General features: G+C 35.8%; 1 protein-coding gene and 1 pseudogene across 7 annotated transcripts in view; one reads left to right on the forward strand and one right to left on the reverse strand.

Moving 5' to 3' along the window:
• The window catches only part of OSBPL8 (oxysterol binding protein like 8), a 158,891-nt gene that overhangs the window by 60,212 nt on the left and 80,999 nt on the right, over window positions 1-17,680 (reverse strand). The window lies entirely within an intron of this gene.
• LOC125169800 (ras-related protein Rab-5A-like) lies at window positions 6,012-6,629 on the forward strand (annotated as a pseudogene).

A 17,680-nucleotide genomic window follows, 5' to 3' on the forward strand; every position in this document is an offset into this window, starting at 1 on the left:
CTTTTCTCTCAAATCCAAATGTAGCGAAACCCACCAGCACAAACAAAGGACACACACATTTAACAGCAAAGGAGAAGGACCAGAGACTGTCAGATCAGCAATAAACAGAAAAGGCATTAAGCCATGCTAGTGGGTTTTTTCTTTTTTTAATGAACTGATAAACAAGAAAGGCTATTCCCCTAATGTTTCTCCTTTTTATCAAACCAGCAATGCCCTGAACTGAATTGGTGTCTTAGTAAAACAAAGCAAGATCAATACTTAGAGATTCAGGATGAAGTAAAATGCAACCCTTTTCTCACATCCGTTATGTTTTTGTAGTATCCGCCACACTTCCCACCTCTTCCGATTCTTTCTAGTTTTTGCTTACTTTAGAAATGGATATAAACACAACACTGTTTATCTTTCCTGACACCTCTAGATCTATATCTAACCTACTGCTTGCCTCAGCCATGATTAAGAATTCATAAGGAAAGGTACTCTTTCAAGTGCAATTTTGATGGATTCTAACAGCTAAAGCAGAAAATAAATATTTAAGTTTTACCTCTAGCAAAGATACAGGAGTCATTGACAGCGTTACTGCAAACCAATCAACAGAAAAGATTGAAAAGACACCATAATAATGCTGAATGCTCCAATACATTTTCCTTGAAACAGATAATGAGCTGCTATAGTTCGTCTTCACTGCATTGAAACTTTTCAAAATATATCATCTACCAATGAGGATTTTCCACTTAAAATTCTCCTATTTAAAGTAAAATGCAGCTTTATTATCACAATAATAAATGGAAATATCTTTCTTTACTAGGTTAATACTAAGTTACTAGTATTATCTCACATCATTAAATCTACAGGAAAGTACCAACAGCCAAAACAATACACTATGCTCTCTTTATAAGTAACCTTTAACATTTCAATGAATTCTTTCCTAGTTATATTAAAATCTATTTTCCTTATTCTACCTTAATTGAAATTAAAAAGCTCTAGTCAATTACTTCCTCTATATATCCTGAATTTTTTCTGGTCAGAGTTCCAACCTAGAAATACACTCTCTTAGTTGAAAAACTAACTCAGTTACAACTGACTTAGTGGTTCATTTTTGCAGGTACTTTACCATAAGATCTCAGTTTCCTTCCTTTTATTATGCATATGGGTCCAGGCTAGTTCTCCACTCCTATACAACAGCATCCTGTATAGTCCAAGACTGTTTCTCTTTACTAGACAGGACATTTAACAACAAACAAATTCAATTTCCTTTATGTAACGTGATCTTTCTTGAGCAAAGGCATTTCAAAATCAATTAGTGGTAAAAATAAGTTAATGGTTGATAATTACAACTACAACAGGGATTTGAGGGATTTTTTTTTCTTTTCTCCATGTCATGAAATATAAATGACCATTAATTATAGACAAGAGAGAAATAATTATAATTAATTCATGCAGTGGTGCTTGCCTCTCAAGGCATTATAGTGTAATGGTTAAGCAGGATTTGAAATTAAATTGCCTGGGTTCAAATCCCAGCTGGATGCATTGAAGAAATTAAGTTAATTTATGTGGGTCTCTGTCCTCTCATTTATAAAATACTACTACCTATATTATCAGATTGTTATATTATCAGATTGTTATAAGGATCAAACTGGAGAATATATATAAAATCTAGCAAAGTTCCAGATTAAAATGGCAGAATAAAGACACTAACCTAATGTGTTCCCTCCTAAAACTCAACTAAAATTATAATAAAGGGTTAATTTTTTAAAACCATAAAAAAGTATAGGTATGTATCCCACAAGTATGTATCCAGGACAGGATACATCAGCAACATATATTTGACACTGGAAAGCATGAAATTAACAAAGAGTCATTGTTTTGCAGATCACACAAAGCTTAAATCACAAACCAGCAATGACAAAAACTGAGAACCAGCCCTATTTATGCCAAAGAATCCTTTTGCACGTAATTGATAACAACAAGTTCCTCTAGATCAGAAATCAGATTAAGCTACTGATATCAGCAATTATTCTGGAATTAGGACAAAAATACAGTATAAGCAATGGTTTCAAGTTGGAAGGAAAATGACTTTCAACTTAGAATTCTATACCCAGCCAAACTATCAATTACATATTAGGGTAAAATAAAGATATTTTTACACATGCAAGACCCAAAATTCACTTTCCATGCATATTTTCAAATAATTTACTAGAGTAGTCCCTCTTACTTAGGGTTCACTAGGGCTAGTGCACTAAAATGTCCACTCTTCAAAATGAAGTAATTTTTCTTCCATACATCTATAATAGCTCTAACCATGCACCATAATCCTTGGGAGAACTTAGAAAATACTCACTTAAATTATTTTCCACAGGCCTTATTTCCCTCAAAAGACACCACTTGAAAATGGCTGTACTACAATACATATTCTATCAAAAAGTGATAGCAAAAGGTGATACAGGAAACAGGATACTCAATATAAAAGAGCTGTCATCACCCAAAAAGTCCTGTATCATTGTACTATTTCTTTGTAAATCAAGGAAAAATTGTTTGGGTGAACTCTGCCCAATTTTTTTTCTGAATTTGGCTCTTGTCTTGATAGTACACTGGTGAAGTTTCTCCTCTTTGCCCCATGCCGTGATGTTTGGGTAAGGTGAGTATACTTCCAGTACACTGATTTTTTTTTTTTTTTAAGATTTTATTTTTTAGAGTTTTAAGTTCACAGCAAAATTGAGATCTCCCATATATCCACATGGCTCTCCACATATGTAGTCTCTCCTATTATCAATTTCCCTCACCAGAGTGATACATTTGTTATAACTGATGAACCTATATTGACATATCATAATCAAAGTCTATAGCTTATCTTAGGGTTCACTTTTTTGATGTACATACCATGGGTTTGGACAAATGCATAATGACATGTATCCATCACTACAGTATCATCCCAAGTATTTTCACTGCCATAAAAACCTTCTGTGCTCTGCCTATTCATTGTTGCCTCCCTGCTAACTCCTGGAAACCAAGCATCTTTTTACTGTTTCCATAGTTTTGCCTTTAACACAATGTCATGTAGAACTCTAATGAATAACATTATTTCTAAGTCTCTGTTGTGTTTCATTTGTCTCTATTTCAGCACCAACACCTACTGTCTAACTTACCAGAGCATTATGGTAAGTACTAAATAACCCCTGACCCTTGCCTGGCTCTGATTCTTCAGGAGGGTCTTCACTCTTCTTTGCCCTTGGTTATCCTTAGACAGTTTAGGATAATCTTATCAAGTATCATGAAAAAATCCTGTTGAGATATGGATTCAAAATACATTGAACAGATAAAATCAATTTGATAAGTGCCATACTAAATAATACTGAATTTTCCTACTGGAAACATGGTATGTCTATTTAATTGAAATATATCTCTCCATTTATTGAGAATACATCATCTTAATGTTATACTTTTCTACATAAAGATATTCTGTTAGATTTATTAGATGTATGCCTACGTACACCTTATTTTCTGTTGTTTTAAGTGGTATTTTTTGAACTGCATCTTTCCAACCATTTGTTACTGGTACATAGAACTGGAGTTAACATATATTCAATAATTTTTTAATGATTTTAATAATTTATCTGTGAATTTGGGAGAGGTTCTATATAAACAACTATACACTGGCTGCAAATAAATTTTGTTTCCTCCCTTATTTTTTTTGCATTATTCACTAGCTAAATTTCAAGTACAATATCGTTATGAAGTGTAGATGGTACACTATTTTCCTTGTTCCTAATTGTTACTTTACAAGGTTAAGAAAGCATTTGTTCCTATTTCTAATTTGCTACAGTTTTTTTTTTTTTACCATAATGGATGTTAAAACTTTCAAATACATTTTGTTAATGGGATGACAACATAGTTTTTCTCCTATAATCTGTATGTTAAATGACAATCACAGATTTTCTAATACCAAAGCCATCCTTATAATGCCTGAAATAACCCCACTGTGGTTATAATGTATTATTTCTTTATATCTTGCTTGATTCAACAGTTTGCTAATAATTTGTTAGAACTTCTTCATCTAAATTGATGAGCAAGAATATCTTGTAGCTTTTCTTTGTAATGTCTGCTTTCCATATACAAGAATTTTTATTTGTCCACTTCTATTCTAAGATGCCATCAACTATCAGCTACATTCCTGACTTCAGAGATGTCATAAAAATATGAGGAGAAGGAGACTGATGGATATTATTACATAGTAAAAGAGATCCCAAATTCAGAGATGATATCAAGTGTTTAACAATTGCCAATGGAGATTGCAAAACACTATCAATTAAAGATCTAACCCAATTTCAGAGATGTTAAAGTCAGAGGACGGGTACTGTTTTAGACTTAATGAAATACAGTATTAATGTGATATTGGAATTATATTTTTCCCTAAACATTCAGTAGAACTTGTTTGTAAATTTATCTGAGCCTATGATGTCTTTGTAAAGATAATATGTATTAGTAATTAGATAATAAAAATCACTAGAATTTCCTATTACTGAATAAATTTTGGGAAGTACTCTTTCTAGAAATTTGTTCATTTAATTTTTCAAATTTATTGGCTAGAGTTGTTGCCTACATTTTTAGTTGTGTCTTTTTTTCCTAAAAATATTTCTACTTTTTTCCCCCTTAATCCTGCTCATTTTGATATTTCTTATTTGCCTTTTCAAACAACCAACTTTATCTTTCCTGATAACTCTCACCTATGTCTATTATCTTTATTATTTCCTTTCTTCTACCTACTTCAGGTTCATTCTATTACTTTTCTAACACTAAGTTAAATGCTTGCTTCACTACTTTTCAGCATTCCTGCTTGTCAAGTATTAGCACTGAAACTATTATTTGTTGTTTAGATTTCCTGCTTGGGAATCGTGAGGCCTCCTTAATCAGAGGGTTGTTGTCTTTCATCAATTCTGAAAGGTTCCCAGCATTATCTTTCAATATTGCCTTCAACCCACTAAATCACATTCTGTCATTTATAATTCCAGTTGGTGCAGATACTGGTTTGGATGGTAGGTAGTTTGTGTAGATTCTGACGGTGCCTTGCCTCCTCATGTTTTTCCTCATTTTTCCATCTTTGCTAGCATTTGGTACTGTCAGTGTACCGGATTTTAGCTATTCTAATAGGTGCATGACGGTATCTCATTGCTATTTTGTTTACTGATTTTTAGTTATGAGCTCATATGTAATTTTTGGAGGCTTGTGCTTAAAACTCTCCCGTAACAAGTATCTGTGTTGATTCTTCTAGGCCCCTTTGAATACTAAAAACTCAAGGTCATTTTAAACTAAATGGAGGGATGTTTTTGTTTTTGCCACAGAGACAGTGTGAATTCTGGCTCCAAGCCTACATGAGTATATTGTGTTTCTCAAAGTATTGAGTCTCTCTCTCTCTCCCCCGTTCTACCTAGAGTCACATCAAAGAAAGGCAAACACACTAGTGTCTTCCTCTATGGGTATGTTTTCCAAGTTTGTTTTTGTTTTTTAACTAAGAAGGACTTGTTATTTCACATGGAGAGATCTCCAATCCAAATTTCCATCATGAATGGGCTGCAGGCCTTTTGTCCCTTTTTCTTGCTAAAACTCAAGTTTCAGACCTTCAGAAAACAGTAAGTGCTAGTCAGGACAAATGCTGGTTGCAGAGCTCATCATTTCTCTGGATTCCCACTCTCAATAACCCTGCCCTTCCTACTAATTCCCTTACTTTGCTGACAGTTCAATCACACATTAAAAATAGAATTTTGAAACACTGTATCCGAGTCTGAAGGGGGTGGCCTGAGAAAGAGATATGCTACCTGGTAAGTGACAGCCTCAGACAGCCTCAGCCTCTTCTCGGGTTATGCCTGGGACCTGCTGCCAGGGAGGCTTTTATCCCCATGGCTCTGCATGGTGCAGTTTCAGCTTTCTTTACATCCAGAAAGAAAAAAAGTTGACACCTTGCATCCTGGAAGTTCATTTAAGACACTGAAAATTAGGGCCTTCTTTCAAATCTGGACATGGCTAATTGAGGAGCAACAAGACGCAACGGGCCAAATACTGGAAATAATATATGCCAGTTCACACTAGTACTTCTGGGAGAGTCTGGTGTTGGCAAATCAAGCCTGTAACTGCATTTTGTGAAGGGCCAATTTCATGAATTTCAAGAGAGTACCATAAGACACTGCTGTGCCTTGATGACACAACAGTAGAGTTTGACATATGGGATACAGCTGGTCAAGAACACTACCATAGCCTAGCACCATGTACTACAGAGAAGCACAAGCAGCCATAGCTGTATATGATATCACAGATGAGTCCTCTGGCAGAGCCAAAAACTGGGCTAAAGAACTTCAGACACAAGCCAATCCAAGCAATGTAATAGCTTTATCAGGAAACAAGGCTGACCTTGCAAATGAAAGGGCTGTCGATTTCCAGGAAGCACAGTCCTACGAAGATGACAACAGTTTATTATTCATGGAGACATCAGCTAAGACATCGATGAAGTAAATGAAATATTCATGGCAGTAGCTAAAATGCTGCCCAAGAATGAACCACAGAAACCAGGAGCAAATTCTGCCAGAGGAAAAAGGGTAGACCTTACTGAACCCATGCAGCCAACCAGGAGTCAGTTGTAGTTACTAAACCTCCAGTTTGAGCTTGCTGAAATATTCTTCTGCTTCTTAAATGTTAAGGACAGTGGAATTAGAGCATTTAACCAGCCCAGTATAACTTTCAAAAAGAAGAGACCTATGACAGAGTCAAGTTTCTAATACAGAATTATTTTAAGTGTTTTGAACTTAATTTTTAATAACATGCAAGTGAACCTCTAATGTTTCAGAAGGAGGAGGGGGGAATGAGAGCTATGTATGTGCATATGTTTCTGTGGATGGTTAGGGGGAATCATTTCTCATCACCATGGATAGAGATAAATGATGATGTAAACCCACAGTTAACCAGCCAGTTCTATGAAAAAGATTTGGAACTTATCAATTAGGGTTTTTCAAAAAACTTTTTTTAGAAAAGATTCTAAAAACATTTTTGTTTAACTACAGTATTCAGGCAACTGGTAATTTCTCTTAGTATGCACATTTAAAATGTACATTCCATATTTTAACAAATTAACCACAAGAAAACAAACCCACATCTTTAGGGGGAATAAATGAACATTAGTGGGTTCTAAATTATAGCCAGTCTTGGTATTTTTAATCGGGTAAAAAAAAGTCTAATGTAACCTCATCCTGTTTTAGGAATATGAAACCTAATAAATGCATCTTAACGGACAGTGTTCCCTTCAAACATGTGAACTCCTCAACAGAAATACAACAAACCAGGTATCTGTGATTTCTGTTCAATCATTGTTGGCCATTATACACAGGTTTTGTTGTCTGGGAGCAGAGAAGGGGCTTTTGTTCCCCTTGGACATATTATTGTCAATGCACTAACAATTATGTACATTCAAACTTGATTATTTGAAATTTGATCTTCAGCCATACTATAAATAAGGTACTGCACTATAGTCTCCATAAATGTTTATTACTCTTCTGTGATATTTACGAGTTGCTTAAAAGTATACAAAATTACGAAAAAACTAATTTTTCCTTGCTCTCCCTTTGAGAGGAAGGGGCTTAATTTGTTCCCACAAGGACTAGAACCATGATAAACAATGTACCTGTAATTTGTAACGTAAGTATTGCAGTATGTTAGCAAAAATCTTGCAGACTTGTTTTCCAAAGTTCATTTTACTTTGGTCAGTTCAGTATATTGCACTGTTTTAGGTATTTTCCTTATAGTATGAAATCTACCATGTGTCAGAGATGATTTAATCTATTTAAGTGTTGAACTGGTAGCACAACTTGTACATTTATAGTAATTCAGAATTAGTAAGGAAAACCATTCACCAGTGTTTAGTTTTATATTGAAGACAACTCATGTTGTCCCTAAATTCCTAATTATAAATTAAACTCAAGGCAGGGGCTGAAAATATCATTTTTGGTTTGTCTTGTTTTCTAGTATAGAACTCTGTACCAAATAGAATAAATAAAGGCCAGCTTGATGGAGGAGACCCTTGGAAAATCCTGTACTCCATAGGAGGAAATGTCCATTTGTCACAAACATCCTTCCTTCACTTGGAAAATATGAGTTTGCTAAACTTTCACTGTTGCATTCTTTCTTCTTTTTTAAAGTTCATGCATTTATTTTGAGAGAGAGAGAGAGAGAAAAGGAGAGAGAAAGAAAGAAAGAAAGAAAGAAAGAAAGAAAGAAAGAAAGAAAGAGCGAGCAGGGGAGGGACAAAGAGGGTGAGAGAATTCCAAGCCAGTCTCCACACTGTCAGCATAGAACCTGATGTGAGGTTCAAGCCCAGGAACAATGAGATCATGACCTGAGCTGAAATCAAGAGTTGGATGCTTAACTGACTGAGCCACCCAGGCCCCCCTTACTGCTTCACTCTTAAAACTTATGTATGTTCAAACTTACCACAACCAAAATGAAAACCGAAAAACTTCTATGAAACTGTTTATTTTCTCTCAGAAATTATGCAAATATTCCTTGGTAAATTAAATTCATATCATCTTGCTATAATAATACAGAAACGTGCCTCTCCATGCCTCAAATTAGGAAAGGAAAATTGTAGCAATCAACTCTATAGGTGAAACTATAGAGTGTCTTACCAGTCTTGTTAAGAAGGTGATCTCAACCTCTCAGACTTTGGAAACAAATGGGAGGAAATCCCAACGAAAAAAGCACTGAGAAACTAGTGCAAGTAGTACCTTATAATTCTTTAATGTTATCTTAAGTAAACACACACACACACACACCTTTCTAAATATTTTTCTAGTTTTTATTTATTTTTGAGAGAGAGAGAGTGAGTGTGTGAGCAGGGGAGGGGCAGAGAGAGAGAGAGAGAGAGAGAGAGAGACAGAATCCGAAGCAGGCTCCAGGCTCTGAGCTGTCAGCACAGAGCACAGAGCCCGACGTGGGACTCAAACTCAAGAGCCGCGAGATCATGACCTGAGGCAAAGTCGGGTGCTTACCCGACTGAGCCACCCAGGCGCCCCCCCCCCCCCCACATATCTTAAGTAAATATAAATATGTACACACGCATGTATTTTAACTAAATACACACATGCATACACAAACACAGAGAACATTTATAGGAAAAACAGTGCTTTAGTACTCTTAATGTTAATCTTGCTGCTTTGTTAAAGAAGCAATTAACAAGGCCTGGCAATGGTAGGACAGACTCGTCTCATCTTTGCAAAGATGCTTAAAACAGAGCTAAATTATTTTCAATAAATGTTTTCAAAGTATTTCAGTTTTATCTACAGGAGCATAGGAACATTTGAAAAACACAGATATAGCAACATTTCACAGGAGGGATTTAGAAAAATATTGCGTTCTCATTTTTTTAATTTGCCAAATATTTTAATTTTTTAATTATTTAATAACTTCCATACCTCTGAAGCAACTATCTGAACACAAGGAATTTCAAACAGAAAACAATTCTGTCTTAAGAAATAACTTCAAAAGTCCAACAGTGAGGATTCAAAAACTCAGAAGAAAATTAACATAACCTCTAACTTATATACTATTTGTAATGAAAATGACCTGTGGCTACTAACCAAAGCACGGCATTTAGGAGAAAAAAAAAAAAATAAAGATGGTGGGGATAAATTCAAATACTCTTTCAGGTAAAACAATTTTCATGAAATACAGCACATACATTCAAGACACATTTGTTACGTGTCTTGAGTCTTATCAGTGTTTAAGAATTGATCCTAGGAATAGCTTACCAAAGAAGGAGGAACTGCTTCGATTCATGGAGCAAACTGACTTCTTGGTCTCCTTTCGTCTATAAACCACTTAAATGAAGGTGTCACCTGAGACTTATACCAGCGATGTCTAAAACTGTCACCCTGGGGAATATGGTACAACATCTTCGCACTAGTAAACTCTGCAAAGAAAATCCCCCTTTACTTTGAAGTCTTCTATTAAGTAGTAGATACACACCCATCACATCATGTTTAATGCTACCAGGGCATTCAAGGTGAGGGACTTTGAGGTTTAAGAAAATTTACTAAAGGATAACAGAAACTCATTGTATCTTTAATTCAAAGCATGTACCTTTTAATTCAAGTCTAGATAAACCAAGCATGGTCTAAATTATTTTAGCTAAAACTAGTTAAGCAGATAACTGATTAAATAGGTAAATTTTAGTGTTAAAAGTCTTAAAATTTTTAACATTTAAAAATTAATTTGAAACCTACTCCTTTAAGTTTTGACAAAACAACATTTTATATTCTCTCACAAAGCACTACAACTGAAAGATGGTTTTATAAAACTAAAAGTATGCAAAATCGCTTTTTATGACCAAAGAATGAAAGGGTAGCTACAGGATGAACTACAGTTAACTCATTAAGCTTCGATAACAATTGCAAATGTTCTCTAGAGGGAACAGAGTACATGTGAGATGAGCTATAATTTAGTCTCTAGGCTCCCTGGGCACTGTTCTTATTCAAAAGTAGAAGAAGAAAGGGGAGACAATAACCTAATAAATATACATATTTCTCTTTCTTGACAAACAACTGAATTACATAAAATATGTCAAAGAAGTCAGCATAAAACAAATACCATCCTATTTAAGAGACTGTAATCATTCTAAAGTTCAAACTATTTTTTAAGGAAACTGGTATACTTAAGGTAAAAATCTGGCATGTAAATAAGTTCTGGAATAATCTCATTACCATAATTTAAACATATAACAAATAAAAGACTATCCTGATATGTGTGGGCTTTAGTGAGAAGAATCAGTCTCCCTAGTTTCTTCAAAAAAAAGAAAAGAAAATCCTAAATCAATGGAAGGAAACACACCACAAAAAAAAAAAAAAAAAAAAAAAAAAAAAAACCCAAAAAACTAACAACTTAACTGTTTTTAAGGGATAATGACCTACATTAAATTGGTATGAATCAATATGCATGAAGGAGACTCAGCCAGAAAACAGGAACAATCAGACTCTTTGCCATGCTGAAGTACCAGCAAAACAAACTCCTAACATGACAGCATGTATAAAACAAAAAGAAAACAGCTGACCCTGTAATTTACTCCCGCAGAGTGGAGTATTAAGACTATAGGCTATGACAGTCCTGAGATTGAAAACTGCCTCTGACATTTACTAGTTTTGTGAATTTGAACAAATGTCTTAACATCCCTGATCCTTAGTTTTCTCATTTGTGAAGCAGAGTAACTGCTTCTATGTTTTATGAGGTTGTTTCAACAGTTAAATAGAATTTTGCACATAAGACTTTTAGCATATTAGCCAAACTTGGTAAGCGCTCAATAAATGGTAGCTAATAGCAAGAGTTCAGCAAATGGCAACAATATAATGCCATTTTTTTCCTGATGCATTGTCATCCACTCTCTTGTGGGACTTTCTCTTTAGCAAACATGGGAACAATATCATAGATGAGATTCATGTTAGAGAACAGGTTCAAGTACATGAACATTGCCCCCAGAATTGCATCTATTCAGTAAAAAAAAAAAAAAAATGAGACTAAAGCTTCACAAGGGCAGGGACTAACACATAAAAGGTGCTCAATATAGGCATTCATTCAGTTATTCAACACAAAAGTACTTACCATGTTCAAGTTACTATGTATGCTAGGAACAGATGAGTATTTTTTTTTTTAAAAGGACAATCTTTTTCCTGAGGAGCTTACTGACAATGCCATTTACTCTCCATACCTTTCTTCCATTTACATTAACCCTCCATTATTCTATCAATTCAGTATTCATCTGTGGAGCTTGCCTCAGCCCCCAAAGCCACTTACTTACACACTGAGCTGTCCACTAATTCTGACATTTCCTTGTACAGATCCCACCCCCTCCACCGAAGCAATTAACCAAACTCATCCATTAAACCTCCACTCCCCTGCCAGCATCCCATGCCTACTCTGCCACTTTTATTGCACATACCTAGTAAAGCCTAACCTCACAGAAGACAATCTCACACTGAGGCAGGTTAATATCAACCTCAACTGAGGCCCAAACACTATCTGGCACCCCACTACCATGGTTCTTCCACTTTCCAGCTGTGTTCCTAGGCCTGTCAACACCTCACCTTCACACTGAACCCCATCATGGTTGCCTCCTCTGAGACCTGCCCAACTAATTATGTATTTCTCTTTACTGATTTGTCCTGTCAACATTTGGACATGCTCGAATATCGCCTTTCTTAAATCTTCTTTTTGCCCCATTGTCTTTCTCTAGCTACCATACACATTCCTCCCCTTCAAAGGCACAATTCCTGAAAGAGTTTGCCAACTGTCTTCAATTCCTTATCTTTCTTACTCATCCTATTGCTCTCATCTTCTGCCTTCATCACTGTCACCAAAACTGAATTCACAAATGTTAGCAATGATATCTTGTCAATGGATCATTTTTCTTAACTGGCTTGACTTCTGAGCTGCACGTAAAACTACAGGTCACTCTTCCTCCCTCATAAAACCGTCTGTTTCATTCTTCTGGGATACAACACTCCTTTACAAAGCTCCTCTGCCAATACTTTCTCCATCATATCCTTAAATGTTGACATTTTTTAGGATGGTATTCCAACTACTTTTCTCAAGCTTCAATTCTTCCCAAACTTTTTACAACTTACAATGAGAAATATATTTTACATAAGTACACGTATGAGTGTATGAAGATAAAAATTTCACAGATCACACAAGCTTTGATCTTTTGATTCTATTTTACTTCATTTAAAACACAATACTGTCTGGGAATCTCTAAACTGATGCATATGGTTGTTTTAGCCATCTCAATTACTCTATGCTGATGGCTTCCAAATCTACACTTCCAGTGCAGAAGTGTCTACTAAACCCTGAACTCATAAAGCCAATCTCCTCCTTAACATGCCATGTGGATAGCTCTAACACACTTCAAACTCACCATGTCCAAAACTGGAATCCTCAGCATCTTTCCCCCAAACTTGGGTCTTCCTCCATAGTTCCCTATCTTGGTAAACTTTTAAACTAGTTTCCCAAGCAAAATATGTAGGAGTCATTGCGGATTCTTCCTTCCCTCTTTCCACTGTCGCCTCCACCCAAATCATTCACTAATCCGGGACAAATTTTCCTTTTTTTATTCCCACAACTGTCACTCCCATCCAGGCTGTATTCACCTTACCTAGATAGTACAGTCTAGTAGTGAATCTTCTCATTGGTACTATATTCTTCCCAATTTATGAATATAATTCTAATCACTGTGTTGCCTACTATTATAGTTATCTATTGCTGTACCTTAAACTACACAAAACTTAGTGCTTTAAAACATTAAATTATTTGCTCACAATGCTACAATTAGGCAAGTTGAGGTTGGTGGTGGCTTGTCTCTGATCCACACAGTATCTGCCAGAACACCCAATATGGCTTGTCACTCTTACGGACCTTCAGTTGGGATGACTATAGCAAGCTGGGGCTAGCTATTTTGGGCTTCCAGACTGCACGTTGAAAGGGTAGGGGTAAAGGAAGAATAAACTCCATTTCTTGATGGGCAAGTTGCAAGAACGCATAAAAAAAAAGGCATGTAAGATGAAAGATATTGTTGCAGTCATCTTTGAAAATGAAATACACCACAGTCCACTTAATTCACATTCCTTCTACATCCAAAATACACTCAATGTCTCCCCCAAGCCAAAATGTCATTCTATTATAGCACTGACTATAAGGCTGGGTCTAATTATTTAAATCAGGTGCAACTGCAAATGGTACTCCTTGGGTTTAGTTCCTCACATGTAGCTTCTCAGATGTACCTCCTCTGAAGCCAAAATCCCATCACCTTAAAAGATAGCTTCTCTCCCCACTGTAGTAAGCCAGAGGTAGGACTACAATGGACACTGGGGTTCAAAAGATGAAGGGGATGAGGAGTTACACAGAAGGCACAATAAATAGTCTCACAGCTGTTGTGAAATCTGCTTGGCACATGTCATCAGCAGTTTGATTAGAACAGTTATGGGGGTGCCTGGGCGGCTCAACCGGTTGAGCATCTGACTCTTAATTTCAGCTCAGGTCATGATCCCAGGGTCATTGGATCGAGCCCTCCATCATGCACTGAGAGTGGGGCCTGGTTGGGATTCTCTCTCTCCTTCTGCCCCCTCCTCCACTTATGCGCTCTCTCTGAAAAATTAATTAATTAAATAAATAAAACAAAAAAGCACAGTTATGTTCTTTGACAATAGTCCTTTGGGGCTCTTGACTCTGCCTTCTGGGCTCCTGGACCCATCCCCTGAGTCAGTCTTCCCATTTCATAAGAAATGGTCCATGATTGCAACAGTGTAGTTTTCTCAGCCTGCTTCATGCCCACACAAGATTGGGATTCTCCCCACACACAAAGGCTCTTTTTAGTTGAACTATCCTTTTCCATCTACGCTGGTGTGGTGTTTCTATCAGCACCATTCTTGTAAAAACATTGTGAGTTTCTTATGAATTTTATTAGAATTAACTCAATTTAACAGATGCCACATCCACAAATTTCTTTGAGATAGCCAGTTCACTACTCTGGGCTATGTCATGGTGCTGTAGGACAGCAGACTTAAAAGCCTTAGAAGCTCTTCTGGCTAGCTGAGATATTCTGAAAGGTACACCTTTTAGACTCTTTAAAGCCCTTTTGAAAGGCTCCAAGAGACACTGCCTTTCTGAACTCTCAACACAGAATCTTACAGAAGCCTGATCTTGATTGGATCCTTATTCTGAGGCCATTCTTTACTAATGGCACCCTGGGATTTGAGAAGTGTTTAGATAAGTAAAGGGAAGGGAGAAGGCATTCATTCCATTCCATTGTGGAGGATACCAGGATAAATAAAAGCACAGTCTTGCGGGAGAATAGCAAAGAAAGTCATCCTGCTGGGTTCATGATGAGGGGAAACACAAAATGAAATTGGAAAGGTAGAATAAAATCAGACAAATTAAGAGTCCTGATTACCAATTTATGGAATCTGGAATTTAAGCTCTCGACGGTTTGTCCAAATGTTACTACATCAGAGACACCTGGAAAGTTTTATAAATACAGAGCCTCACCCTAGAGGAAAAAACAGCTCCCAGAGCTTCTGAAAGGCTGGAGTAGAAATCTGTATCTAAGCAAAGCTCCCAGGTGATTGATTCTCAGACACAGCCAGACTCAGGAGCCACTGCTCTAGGCAATAGTCAACTGATGACTTTTTGAGAATGGGAGGGACATAAATGCAGTTATCTAGTGAAATTTTTGGTTATAAATCTGAATAATAAAAATAAATTGCCCTTACCAAGTGCTCAGTTTCCTCACTTGTGAAACAGGGAAAATGATTTATACACCATAAGGTTCTTACAAGAATTCTAGGAGCTAATGCACGTAAAAAATCACTTAGAGACATGAAGAGCATTAAAAGTTAGTCATTATTACTGTAAGTTTCTAGAACTCTTAAGTCTTTCCATTCACAAGCTGATAATACTAAGCAAGAGTATTTGAGATACTGTAGACAAATCAAAGAGGTTTACAGAACATTTGTTAATCCCCTCCAGCAGTTTATCTTCCTCATAATCAAGAGTTAATGAATCTACCTTATTTCAAAACAAATCTGACACCTGGAAACTCTGATATGGAATTTCAGTAGGTAAACCCAAGATATTTTGTGTTACACAAAGCCAATAGGTTGACTTTAATAAAAAGTATATTCAGTATGTAATTCACTCCATAAATATTAATCAGGTGCAAATCAAGATATAACTGACACTAGAGCTGCTTTAAATGCAAAAATTAGAGGTTTACATGGGTCACTAATTTCTAAATGAGCTTAAGATGCTTAAGTACAGCAACAGCTGAAATATCAGCTTACAACTCAAACAGAATAATTTATTTAAAATAATCATAATTATTATTTATTAAACATTTCCCACTGAAATAAAGTACAAAATGATCATGTAACTTACTATTTACCAATTAATATTCATTTAAAAAGAAGTCACTAAAGCCTACTTTCAAAGAATAATTCATAGTCACAATACCAAAACCTGAATAATTATAGAGACATTGTGATAGTTAAGACTCCAAATTAAATTTTTAAAATATTTGATAACCTAAGTATACATTAGCCTTAAAACACCAAACTTAAGTGCTTAGTTTTAAAAGCAGAAATCTTTCCACCATTGCTACCATAGTACCGCAAGAGAGTTCAAAGCATCTGATTAAATAAACTGTGCTAAGAAGCAGAATTCAAGATATGAAATTTATCAAATATGAATTAGGAAGTGAGATCCATAATCCTTAGGAGTCCCCAAGACTCTTTTAGAGAGTCTGCAAGGTTAAAACTAGTTCCATAATAGATTTTCATCGTGTTGACATTTGCACTGATGGCACAAAAGCAATGTTCAAAGTGCTAACACCTTAGCACAAATCAACTCAAAGAGACTAACTGTTGTAGGGTCACTGATTTCTTCACTGCCATGCACTTAGAGTAAAAGGCCAGTTTCACTTACAGATGTTGTTGATGAAGCATTAAAAATTATTCATCTTAAACCCTGATGGTTTTAACATTTCTGTGTGACAAGATGAGAAGTATGCATAAAGTACATCTTTATATTGTATTTTAAAATGTGTCAACACTTAGTAGATCTACATAATTCAGTAACTATTTCCCAAATGACTAATGCTTGATGTTAAAAAAAATCATGCATGAGTAAAGAACCATTCAAAGTTCAAGAGAGATGAATGGACTTTAACTTAAGAGAGTATGAAAAGATTATTGATGCGGTTTCAGATTCTACTTTGCAACCAATATTTAAGAAACTACCACTTGTGGGGTGCCTGGATGGCACACTCTGTTAAGTGTCCTACTCTTGATATAGGCTCAGGTCATGATCTCATGGTTCATGGGATCGAGCCCTGTGCCAGACTCTGCACAGACAGCACAGAGCCTGCGTGGGATTCTCTCAGTCCCCTTCTCTCTCTGCCACTCCCTCCCGCCCTCCCTCCCTCCCTCTCTCTCTCTCAAAATAAATAAATAAACTTAAAAAAAAAAAAAAAGAAACTACCACTTGTCAAATTTTGGTGTGTATCAAAGACTATTTGCATTTATGTATAAAGCTATGAATGTAATCCTCCCTTTTCTGACTATGTATGTGTGTGAGGCCAAATTTTGTTCATATACTTCAATTGAATCATTACATCATGATTGCAGAAGCAGATATGAAAATCTGGGTGTCTGTTTGTAAACTAGATATTAAAGAGATTTGCAAAAATTGTAAATAGTAGTTCTCAACCAATGACAATTTTGTCCCTCAAGGGACATTTGGCAAAGTGTCAGCTATTTCTGGTTGTATACAACTGGAGAAAATGCTATCGTCATCTAGTGGGTAGAGGCCAAAGATGCTGCTAAATACCCTACAATGCACAGGACATCCTCCGCAAGAATTATCCAGCCCATAATGTTAATAGTGGCAAGTCTGAAAGACCATGAGGGAAAAGAATACCACTCGTCTCAATACTTTTTTTTGAGGGAAAGGAAGGAGGAACATAGTTATTTTTAATAAAAATGTTATTCATATTAACCTGCAAAAGGCTTATTATTATAAATTTAAATTATTAAGTATAAACATTTTTAAAATTTCTTCCTTCTATTTTACGATAAATACCGATAGGTTAATCCACATAAAAGTT

The sequence above is a fragment of the Prionailurus viverrinus genome, chromosome B4 (assembly GCF_022837055.1).
Source record: "Prionailurus viverrinus isolate Anna chromosome B4, UM_Priviv_1.0, whole genome shotgun sequence".
NCBI classification, from domain to species: domain Eukaryota; kingdom Metazoa; phylum Chordata; class Mammalia; order Carnivora; family Felidae; genus Prionailurus; species Prionailurus viverrinus.